The following is a 12536-nucleotide window of genomic DNA, read 5'->3' as shown; positions in this document are numbered from 1 at the left end:
AAGTAGGAGCAGAAACTCATGCAGTAGTTACAGTGAAATCTTTTATTTCATGGATAGATTAGAAGCTTGTTTCTTTATGATACCTTACGCTGGAGTTTTAGGTTTTTGCTGTACATAACCACTGAAAGGGAGACACTATTTATCAAAATACTGCTTGTAAGAATGGCATTAGCACTAGAGGCCTAGTTAAATATATTTTATATTATAAATAGCCTTAGTCTTCCTAAAGAGCTCTTAAAACAATTTTATCATGAGAATAAGTATTAAAGAGCCAAGTTCGTAACTTGCTGTTAAATCATTTAGTGTCTTCAGTAGGTTACATTATGCACATTTTATGTATTTGATCTCACTGCTAGCAAAAGAATTTGTTACTAGGAATGGAAATGGAGATAGTAGTTTTATTTCCTGTGTTTTCCAGTTCTAACATGATGTCTTTATGTGTAAATCTTGAAAATGTTTATGACCAAATAAATGAGCTCTTGCACTATGCATAGTTAGAGACCTCAGATTGTTTACAGTTTTTCTCGTGCAGCAAAGTCAGAGTAAAAATTAATTCTTTAAAGTCGATATATTACAAAATATCTGTCATCAAACTGTCAGCAATACTGCATTCATCTTCATGGCCCTTTTTTCTGAATATCTCAAATAATACTCTGTCATGCATTAGGATTTAAAATAAGTCAGTTTTAAGCTTTTTATGGTCACGTGTTTAGTATTTTTAGATAAATACTCAGACTTCATAACTTAATTGCTGAAATAACTTACTTGAAGCATGACCTGAGTTTACTTCCATATATGAATTTTAAGAAAGAATTAAGACTGGCCTTTGGAAAGCAATTCCAGTTCTCTTATTAAGACATCATTCCTTTTCACAGGCAGCTTTGATCTACTATTCTCCAAAACCGTGCAGGGGTTTTTTTGGTCTTTTTTTTTTTCTTTTTTCCTTTAATAGAGGTTTTGTACTGGATAGGTACTTAGGAAACTAAGTTATACATTCAAATTCTTACTTAACATTTAGTGAAAGACTGTAATCCATAGAAGATGAATAAACAACCAAATATGAATAACTTAGTATAACTCAGAATAATAATAACTCAGAATAACTGAGTAAAAGATGAATAGTAAATGTTGTGCTCCAAATGGTAGGAATATTGCTGTCAGCAAAGAACAAAATTTCTGAAACAATACTGAAAACCGTGTTTCAGAAAAAGCCTCCAGACATTTTCTAGGAGTATGTAGAATTCCTTTCTTACGTGTTTTGTACCTCAGCTCAACTTTACAGCATTTTTTCTTCCTAACACTGTCACATAGTGAGATACTCATTGCCAGCCACTCTCAGCGTCTCTGTTCACTTCAGTCATACCAAATGGTTTACTACCGTTAGGAGTTTGTAAAACTGGGAAGTGTGCAGAAAATGTTACGTTTCTGTCCCAGCTCTCTACTCCTCTACTCCTCTGCAAGCTGCCTGTTGCCTTTGAGGAGTTGCTAGAAAGGAGGAAAGATTGTACAAGACTGATGCAGAGAATGAGCCAGGTAAGCAGAGAAAGACAGTGAATAGAAAGACATTACAGTACTACAGGCAGGCATGTTGAGCGATGTCCTGAGTGATTCGGAATGACAAGGTTTGGAGCCAGTGGGGTGGGAAAGAATTTTTGTAGTCTGAATGAAAAACAGTGGATTGCTGAGAAAAATGAGTTAGTTTAACTACATTGTTAGGGAAAAGGAAGTAAATAGATATATCATTGTGATTTTCACCTCTCAGAGAATTCAAAAGTGTTTAACCTGAAGTCCCACTGAATAGTTATGTACTGAAAATGAAAAAGCACTTTGGTGACTTATTGACGAGTAGATTAAATCAACATTCAAAAGTGGCATGTGGACAAATTTATTATTTTTTAAAAAGACGCTTTTCCATTATGCCTTCCAAAACAAGAATGGAAATTCAAATAGGATCTAATCGTATTTCAATTTACTTGATAAAATATCTTCACAAGTATAAAAGTTCTTGGCCATCATAGATTATTTATCTGCAACGAGCTATCTTGCATGCTGTAAACCATTTTTTTTGACTATCACTAAACAATAGCATACAATTTGCTTGCTGTGTTACATGAGTAGCTTCAATATCCTCCTGGTATCTAGAGACTTAATGTGTGTTACATCAGCTCTTGCAAGTTGGTAATGGTGTCACATGTTCTTTTCCATTATGATGTAGTGTAATATAAGCTGTTATACAAGATTCTGTGTCTCAGGCTTTTTGATACAGTACATTTTTTTTATAATTCTACAAATGCTGATACACCAAAATGAAACAGAGAAGTGTTGACAGCATGAACAGTAGGCACAGTGAAAAAAAGCAAAAATTGGAACTGAAAGAGAGTATTGGATTATAATATACAAGTTTTGAGTATCTGGTTGTTAAAAAACCATTTTTATAAAGTTAAGATACTCAAATCCCTTGAACTAGAAGCTTAAATCTTATTTGCTTTGCAGTATGTTTTTCTCATCAGATTTTGCTGGGGGGGGGGGGGGGGGGGGATGGGGGCGGGGAGCATTGATGTTCCTTTCTATCTAGCTGTATCAGACAGTAAAGCTACACCAAATCCTCTTGTACCAGGTTGCCTGTGAGAGTCATAAACTGTTTTGCTCTCCCAGACACATGACCTAAGTAGTTCAAAGAACAGGGAGAACATCTCACTCTACTAGGAACATTGATCAATCTTTTTCAGACCGCATCTAAAATGGGGTATTTTCTACAGTGTTGGTAAACCAGACTGTTTATGTGTCTGAGATAAGTCACAAAGAGATACAAGTCTCCATACCTCAGTCTGAACCGTGTGATACCATATTGCTTTCCTCTGCAAGACTGCAAACCAGGTAAACTGTTGGTTCTCTTTAACAATTCTTATGCTCTTAAAAGTATAAATAAAGAGGAAAAACATTGACTTCAGACTTTTAAGAGAAAACATTCTTGTCCCTAATTTTGGTAAATGTGTGCCAGCTATTTTTAAAGGTTGCTAATTGAAAATCTGACAGTATCTATTGCAATGTCATCATTTTGCTGCTATTTTTATTAAAATTTCATTTTAGCTATTATTCCATTGCTGACGCTGCTTTAACAGGAAGATTAGGCTGCCTGGGCTAGCACTTCCAGAAGACCCTTGTAGCCTGAATGATTTCATGATTTAAAATTGTTATACATGTAATTGCAAAGACCCATGAAATACACTCTGACAATCCAGGGTTGCCCTGAGAAACAGGATCTGCAGGATTGCTGCAGTTAGTGGAGTTTATCCCTTTCTCAGTGACTTTCAAATCCACTCATTTATGAATATTATTACTTTACAAATTAGTTTTAAAAGGGCTTTAAAAATACTGTAATCTTTAATCATGCTTTATCTGCTTATTTTATTTATACTGATCCAGCACTGGTTGTCTTTAAGTTGAGTTTACAGAGTAAAATTAGCCCACTGCTCAGTTCAGAGAATGTCATATATTTAAGAATTCCTAGAGTTTCATCAAATCTAGGCAAACTGCTGCTTTAAGATACTGAAATTTTTTTAGTGCATATTTTTGCAGGTTATTTATAGTACAGAGTTATTTGTAGTATACACTCCAGAGTGTTTGAGAAAAGGTGCTATGTTGGATCTTGCATACAGGGAGAAATGACAGTGTTGGCCAGACTATCTGCTGCTGTAACAGATACATGTATATATTCCTCAGTAAGAGCAAGTGAGAGGGATGCCAGTTCTTCCATCCCACTGACCTTGTTCAGTGAGCCTGATCTAGATTATGTTATACCAGTCATCATACGGTTGGATCTGGTTGTAAATATAATATGACATACAGACTTTGGTGGAGCTCATTTTCCCTTCTGGGTATTCACACTTCAGTCTGTGGGCTAAATTTGGGGGCCTTTCTGTCTAAAAATTCTACACTGCATATGCAATGGAGAGAGAGAGAGAGAGAGAGAGGAAAAGAAAACCAAAAATCCTCCAAGGGATGGTGTTACCAGATATTATTATTCCTTGGATGTTTGCCCTGTAATTTAAGTAACCTCAGTTCACTAATGGAACAAAAGTGACACTGTCTTATTATTTGACAAGATAATTATCCAGCATGTACTAAACCAAGTTTGATGTAAAGACTTCATATTTTCATAAGAGAAAAAGCAGACAATCCTGTTCCTTTTCTGAGCAAAACATTCAAATGTTGCACGCTTTGGATTATGCAATTTTAATTTTTTATATTGAAGTCAAATAATTAAATCCTGCCTCATCTGATTGTTTTGAAGACTCATTGTGTCAAACTTCTGAATATAGCTGTTGAACACATAGTTACTCTAAGGACTGCTTTATCCTTGTATAGTCTGTGGCAAAGTAGGTACTGCTACGCTGTGCAAAATAGGTGTTGCACAGTTTGGTCCAGCATAAAGTGTAGGATGCCATGACAATTTAGTGCCCTTTAACACTTTTAAAAATACTTTAGCTGTATCATTATAAGACAAATATAGGATGATGTCTTCTAAGGTATTTTATTCAGTACGAGTATAGGATAGAATCATATTGTAAAAAGAGTTTAACTGGGAATTTTATAATAACTGTATATCACATATGTGTATTGGATACTATTATTTATTCACTTATGAGATTACTCATTTTCTGTGCCCCCAGAGTAACTTGTTTCTTGTTCTCCTAAATGGACATCTGTGGATTCAGTTGTTTCACGTATCCTAGCATCACTGCCTATTTTGACCCTTTATATTTACAGAGAGTATATTTGACTCCATAAAGGTTTAAATCGATTATGTTTCATCAGAACAGACAGAATGTTGAGGAATCTTGCTTTTCATGGCTCCAATTGTGTTAACAGGCAGTTTCCAAATGGAAAATGGTGTTACCCAAGAGCTAGACAGGTAGTTACTTAGTTCTTGTTTTCCTGCCTCAGAGTATGCTCGTATGAATACAGAAGTTTTATTAAATATGGTGCTTGCAGAAACTGATACTTAACATGATGCATTATCTTGCTCTATGATAAGTATTTTTGAGAGGTATTTTTTGTTTGTTAGGTTTTTGACAGTAAAACTCCAAGTGTGAGTAAAGGTGATATGTTCTTGTTGCAGTCTGAGATAGTTGAGATTTTAACAAAAATAGTTAAATCTTTTTCTTAATTGCAGGACTAAAAAGCAATAATATACTGGCTGTTTTTCAGTAGGTGGCACAATATATCTACCAACAATTAAATAGTAGAAATAATGAACTGTTTAAAAATAAACCACCAGATTGGTGGCTCTTACAAGTGAACCTAAACCTACAGTTATCTGTGCAATATTTATAGGAAGAGGATTACAAACTTCCTCCCCTTGATATTCCCAAATTTAGTCTCCAAACCTGATCCAACCGGGGTCAGGTCTACTGCGTAAGAAAATTAGGCAAGATTAGTGCTTTGTATTGACACTGCCAGAAAGGTGGTGGGTTTTTTTTGTTATGAACTCTGCTAGAGAAATTTATCTGAATCTGATCTCGCACTTCATATAGGCATATGAATAGTTAGCTGTCATCACTACCTACATAGCTTTAAGATATCCAGTGTTTAAAAAAGATAGAACTCTCTGATTATATACAAGTGTCATGAAACTTGGAAGTAACTTGGAAGGATTATTTTCTTCAAATATGTATATATATTCTCCCTTTTTTAACTCCTTCCTCCCTGCCAAGACATTTGACTTATTTATTAATTAAAAACAGCAACAACAAACAAATTGCAGTATAAATGTTACTTCAACATCCTTTTCATTAGCTGATGTGGTGGAGCTGTGATATACACTGGCGATAAAGGCCGAGTCTACACTTCAGAGAAGTTCCTAAGGCACTCCCCATGCTGCTCCCCAGGCATGCTCTGCTGCATCCTGCTTCTGCATGAGAGGAAACTGCGGTGCCCTGCTCGATTGTGCACTCAAGTTTCCTTGCAAATGAATGTTGGAAAACAAGCCAGTACTATAACACTCCAGTCAGTCCCCCAGTGGGTGCAATGGGCAGGTTCAGGGCTGCAGGGCACATCCATGCCCTGCACAATCTGTGCGCGCCCAGAGATCCGCCCATACAGCTCAGGGAACTCCTCTCAGTCTTCCCAGTCTTGCAAAGTGAAGCAAATGACTTACAGAAATAAAACCAAAGCTACTGAGAACATCTTTAATGCTTGATGATGTGATCACATCTCCCAAATAGTCTATGTAATTTCTTTGTGCTTTTCTCTTCCAACAAAACAAGTTTGAATTGCTTCTGTACTTGTGCCCTGCTCTTAAATTCTGTTGCATTCCTCCTATTTTACTGTCACGTTAATCTGCATCAGCCATGGTCATTTTAGCATTTTTGATGTTATCAAGTTTTATGAATGAGATACTTTTAAACTGTTTTTTCCTCACTGAGGAAACGCTTTATAAAGATACACTTTATTCACGTACAGTAAATTAAAGCCTACTTCAGAAATGTTATAAGCATTTAGGCATCCGAGTACACTATCTATTTGAATGCTTTTTGATGAAGTCACTTATTTATCTATGTTAGAAGTTAAGGAAGTGGTAAGGAACACATAGTACTGTAGTTTAAGCCAGAAGGTAGTGTGAGAGCAAAGATACGAACAGTGAACAATGGAGACAGGAGAGAAGGTATACAAAGACAAGCACCCAGTTGAGTGCAAGATTGCAATCATGCTGATTATTTTCCTAGCGCATTGCTTCTTCCTGGCTTGCAATGTGTTTATGTACTCTTGATACCAGACGTTGTAGGACATATTCACTTTGCCTAGCTTTATAAGCCTTTTGAGTGCACTTCAGAACAACGGGCCTAATTTAGTTGCCCTAAATCACCCTCTGGAGGAGCCTTTCTTTTCCGCTGAGGCATTTAGAGCATTTTATTTCATAATATTGGTATCTGGAATTAAACAGTGTGAATATTCCATATAATGTACTTCTCTCTCTCTTTCCCACTGTGTTTTCAGATAAGCTTGGAAAGCATCTGTCAAACTGAGGGCATTACTACAAGTTCTCTTGAATAAAAACTCAAGGATACCAGAGACCAAAAGATAATGCAACTCTAATTGCAGCAGCTATGATTTCTAGCATTCATTTTTACCTTTGAGAAAGTGGGTGGGGTGTTGTTTTTTGGGTTTTTTTGTTTTGGGGTTTGTTTTTTTGTGTTTTAAGCAGAGAATAAAAGATATGGCTGCAGGCAGGGTTTTTTACTATATTTCCCTATATAAGGGCTTACTGTTCTGCTCATTTGATAATATTACAATAAAAATACCAATAATTAAATGTTAATAAGCATATATTTTGTCTTCATTCATACAATCAGCTTTATTATTTGTAATTAAGGCATTCTTGATACTTAGTGCCTGTGTAGTCAAGTATTTCAAGGTTAAAAATACAGTTCAAAGCACAATGTTCTTTTGTACCCACACAGAGGTTTAGCGCTGCATGAGGAGCATGTTTCCTCTTCTCTGCATTTGCTACCAAAAGGGCTGCTCCACCCCTTGTCCCAACACTGGCAGGCTCAGAGGTGACACCCTTTGCAGAGGTGTACTCTGCCCTTTTATCTAGACTCCTAAAAGACTTTGACTGAATCATAGGTGTTTCTCTGCAAGCTGTAAAAAGCAGCAAAGTCAACTGTTACAACATTTCTAAGATGTCTTCTTTCTGTCATAAACTCATGGTTTTCTATGAGTTATTCCAAAGGCTCAAATAATAAGCATGCAAATGATATGTCAGGATAGGAACAAAATTAAGCTTTTTATCCTACCTTTAAGAAGTTTCAACTGGAAGTAACCAACTTTCTGATAATGGCACAATGCTGCAAAAGGATCTTGAGTTGTGGAAGGCTTTAAAATAAAAGAATTGCCAACACACGAGTATGTTTTCTCACATTTCAGTGGCAGATTATTTCAGAGAACTCTCTAGCCCATTTCCTATTTCCTTTGCCCTTGGTCTGCTGAGTAATATTTGCATTTTCCCTTAAAACAGCATATCTCCTCTCTGGACGGAAATTTCTGATAAATGTTTTCCGTTGAACTTCCTCCAGTGTCTACATTAAACAACGCCTTTGCCAAGGATCATTTCCTGTGGTCTCTGCTTTCTGAACAACATGTAGCCTCAAGATTGTGTCGTGCCTGCCCACTACCACGGTGCGTTACTTGGGACTGCAGGAAGTTTTCCAGTCTCTAAATATAATTACTTCAGAAACCGCTCCAGAAATTGTTACCTTCCTATTCTATGGGGGCTAACTAATTTTAACTTTATTTTAATTTTAATTTAATCTTTTAACTGATCCTATAATACTGAATGAAAAATATGGGGCAATTTTGGAAATAGCAATGGAGATACTTTAACTGGAAATGCTGAAACAGAATGATGTCAAAAAGAAGATTCCACTTAAATTTTATTGCCTGATTCCAGTTTGGTCAGAACCATGTTCCATCAGGATACACTATGTCAAAATTTATGCAACTAGTTTTGATTCCTTAAATACTATCTGAGCTGAATAGATTTTAGCAATAGCAGTCATGACCAGATTTCTACATAAGAATATGATGGCAATTTTCCCTTGTTCCCTATGTGAGGGCCATGATAGTGTATGATGTGCGAAGTACAGTGTGGGGTTTTTTTCAGAAGCTGAAGTGATTTTAATAGAAATGTGATAGAATACTCTGCCTATGACTTTTTAAATTTGTTTACTTCAGTATCTTCTGGATTAAACTAGCCAGCTGAGAAAAGTAAATATAACCCTGAATTTAATTTCTGCTTTCTGCAAAGCATGTATCAAAAAAGAAAAGCTGCTAACTGTCAAGCTCAGGGTGCCAGACACCTGAATTTGTTACAATTGTGAGACACAAAAATGGACTATAAAACTTACTGGAACTTAATTTCTCACCCCCACCCCATCCCCTAATATTGCATCCAAAAGCTTAAAGTGATGAGGACTCTTTCTTCTCATCTTTCGTTTTAAAGCTTCATGTGTAAACTGACTCTTGCAACAGAAAATTGCTGGAAATCAGCGTGGCTGGCTACGTAGTCTGTCTCTCTCAATTTTCATTTCTTTAAATGTGGGGATTATTTAAAGCTTTGGGTTTTTTTCAGTCAGAAGCCAATAGTAATGACAAAGAATGAAAATTTCTGTAAATACCTTAAAAGAAAAATTCTTAAGCATGTTACACTAGAAAAGAATGAAGAATCCACCAGACTTAGATTCCTTACTTGCTGTTGCTGGGGCATCAAAATAGCATGAATCCCTTCTTATTGTTTCTGTTATATTACATAAATTATTGAGTTTTGAAATTGTCATTTAGATGTCTAAATTCAGTTGGGTTTTATTCAAATTCTTATTTTCCAGAAATCTGGAAATTTTGATTCTGCTTTCCTTCATTTGATATTAACGTTGGCTTATATCAAAGTCTCAAACCAAATAGCCTTTTATGAAACTTTCCTTTTGGAGGGTAAAATTTTGGATTTTTTTTCTTATAGTCTCTATGTTTGCTAGGAAAAAGTGAGTAAGCTTTTGGATTTTGACTTAAGAAATCCTTATCTGGATTGAACCCACTTTCACTGTGAAGAGAAAACATTGAAGAAATGTTTAAATCTTGGTGGAACATGAAGTTTTCTGTCAAAGAAGTATTTGCATGTTGCATTGCCGTTCAGAGTAATGCAATGACATATGTGTCTGGGGGAGTGAGTTTGCAGTTAGCTAAAGTGGAAAAACTCTTTGCATAGCTTACTCCTTTTATGGACACTTTTAGTATGCACTGGTAAGCTTTGTAAAAGGTCACGCAACCCCTTTGAAACGGTGAAAAGATTCCTCATGGTTGGTGTGTACATCGAGCTTTGAGGAGGAACTGGTATAGTCAGAACTGTTGTGCTGAGCTTTGTTGGCTTCCTGCAGATCAGTGTGGGGCTCTGCACCTTCCTGAGACAATCTGACCTCCCAAGCCTGACGTGTGTCAGAGGCTGTGCACTGAGGTTATGAGCACGCCAACCCCAGTGCCATCCACTGTGGGTATCTCTCTGACTGCTCTGGCACCAGTATCAGTCCTGAGCTCAATGTTAATGATGCCCTTGAGTCAAATGATAAAGTGCTCCAAAATAGCTGGCAGCACTAATCTCAGAGAAATCAGCAAGAAAAGTTACCTTACCTCCAAGTTTATTGAGTAATTAGCATGAAAACTGTAGGCCATGTTTTGCCATCATCACATTATACAGTAATTTATCCAGGAAAAAAATTATTTAGCCATGGACTTGGTGCAAAGCACAACATAACCCTGTGTAAAGGGAAGAATCCAGTTTTCAGGTAAAATTCCCAAATACTTTAGCAAGTTTCTCCAGAAATCTTATGTGTCCTTGAAAAGATAGAAAGATTTCCTACAAAAGAAATAAAAGCTAAGAAATCATAATTCTTGAGAGTTACAGATGGACTTATTTTTCTAAACTAAGAATGTCCTTTGAGGATCAAGATAAAGCACATGCTACAATGTTACGTATTTTTTGCTGTGGTATTGGTAGGCAATTAGCATTTTAGAAGGCCAGCAAACACATTAAGATGAATTATAGTGAGGTGGTCTGATAACAGCTTTCATCTATTTTACAGAATAATATTCAGCAAGATACCACCACTTCCAGTCTGCTAAAACCATTTTCTGTTTAGTCTCATTGTCCTCTGAGTCAAACTGTTTAATAACTTTACAATAACAGCATTTAAAATTTAGGGGTTTATGTGCACATTTCAATGGCAGCTAATGATTCATTAGAGTTTTACTGTGAAAATAAAATTGTGAGCTACATTCATATTGGAATGAACTTTAAATTTAAAAATCTCTTAAAGCAATCCTTTCATGACCACATACAAAAGGTTGCCATTTAAGCTGAAGCACAAAAATGTGTTAGCATAGATTTCTCTCCAAAACATATTTTTTAAATAATACAAAGGTAGAACTTGATTGTGCTGTAATATTGACAAAAAAAGCCTATCTTGAAATGTTATTTTTTTCTAAAAAAGTAATGCCTTCAGAATAACATTTTTTATTTTCCTAAATTTCTCTTCTGCTAATAACCACCATTTGACTCCAGATGAATGCAAATCTGTGCTGATAGATATGATTTGCCATATATTGCAAGAGCATTGGACTATCATTAATTAATTTTATCATGAAAATTGCATCATTTTCCCCAAAGAAAAAATACAAAATGTATTTGTTTTCAATATGGTCTATAAGTACATTTGTTACTGACAAATTCTACAAAGAATTACACCTATTATAATGTATTTTAGCTCACATACTGATGCACGTATTTCCTCCAAACTGTTGTGGCAACTGATAAAAAAACCTGTAGTGCTGTCTTACCAAGAATTATTTTTAAATCTTGGTAATTTATCTTGAAAGACTCCATGATCGATATTATATAGCACTGTGAGCCTGCTACTTTATTACCCTTTTTTATTCAAGTGTAGAAAGGTAAAGTATTGATTTTTGTTTGTTTTATATGCTTCAAAAACAAAGGAGAAATTTCATTTTTGAATACCAAGGGTATATGCCCATTGTTTTATTGATTTTAATGAAATAAAACTTATGTAAGGCTATAGCTGAAATTGCTTTGGGGAAAAGTAAATAGCATTGAAAATAATAAAAAAAAAAAAAGTCAAACAATACCATTGAAAATAATGTATAGCAAGTTTACCTCTCCAGCTGAGCTTTCAAAATATATTTTGCCATTAGATTCGAAGTAGTGTAATACAGATAACATGCACAAACCTTAACGTCAATACATTACAAAAAAGAAAAGTACACTTCTGTATTTTGGTGGTTCACCATTTTTTGGGATTTTTAATGTTTCTGGCAACTTATTTCTTTTGGAGATTGAGTTTGGAGACAGCCACCAGCTTAGATATTACCAGTAAAATGAACAAAGATGCTCATGTTCTTTTCTTCACAGCATACCAGTGTTCATCACTGTTCATCTTCGGTTCCCTTAACAATTGTCTAGTCTTGTTAATTGTCTGTCTTCTGTTATCTGTGTGACCAGTAGTTAGCTTTTTTTTTTTTTTTTTTCCTTACAGTCTTCAGAATGCTTTTTAATCCTGAAAATAGCACGAAGCATTGCTATTATGTGTCGATGTTGTCACTATCTTCTGGCTTATTTCACTACTAAGAAAACTTTAAGCAATCAATGGGGCTGCCAGCCCAATCAATAAAAGACTTAATATGCAGACATGAGGGGGTGCTGTACAGGAGCTTATGGATAGATTGTTGTAAAATACAGATATCCAGAGCTGAAAAATAGAAAAAGAAAGCAAGGGGGTGGGGGGGTGGGGGGGTGGTGGGGGTAGAAAATCAATATCCTTTCCATAGATACCTCATCAGACTCTTGGATTTCATGATTTTGATTTGAAAACACAGAATTAAATTTTTCTCATTTCCTGGTTCCCTTGGGTGAGTTCATGGTCTCCTATTTCTAGGTTTCTTTCTTTCTGTGTCTTATTGTAGTGTTTTGG

At 35.6% G+C, this 12536-nt stretch overlaps 1 protein-coding gene across 3 annotated transcripts in view; it reads right to left on the bottom strand.

Moving 5' to 3' along the window:
* Nucleotides 1-12332, bottom strand: part of KLHL4 (kelch like family member 4) — a 99260-nt gene extending 86928 nt beyond the window's left edge. Inside the window, exon 1 of one of the 3 annotated variants that reach the window (XM_080365211.1) lies at nucleotides 7800-12332. The gene's annotated coding sequence lies outside the window, so the exon portion shown is untranslated. The remainder of the gene's footprint in view (nucleotides 1-7799) is intronic. The other 2 variants (XM_080365212.1, XM_080365213.1) reach the window with 2 other exon arrangements.
* Nucleotides 12333-12536: the final 204 nt, after the last annotated feature.

This window comes from Falco punctatus (genome assembly GCF_963210335.1).
Source record: "Falco punctatus genome assembly, chromosome: 15".
NCBI classification, from domain to species: domain Eukaryota; kingdom Metazoa; phylum Chordata; class Aves; order Falconiformes; family Falconidae; genus Falco; species Falco punctatus.
This window is presented reverse-complemented; position numbering and strand designations above follow the sequence as displayed.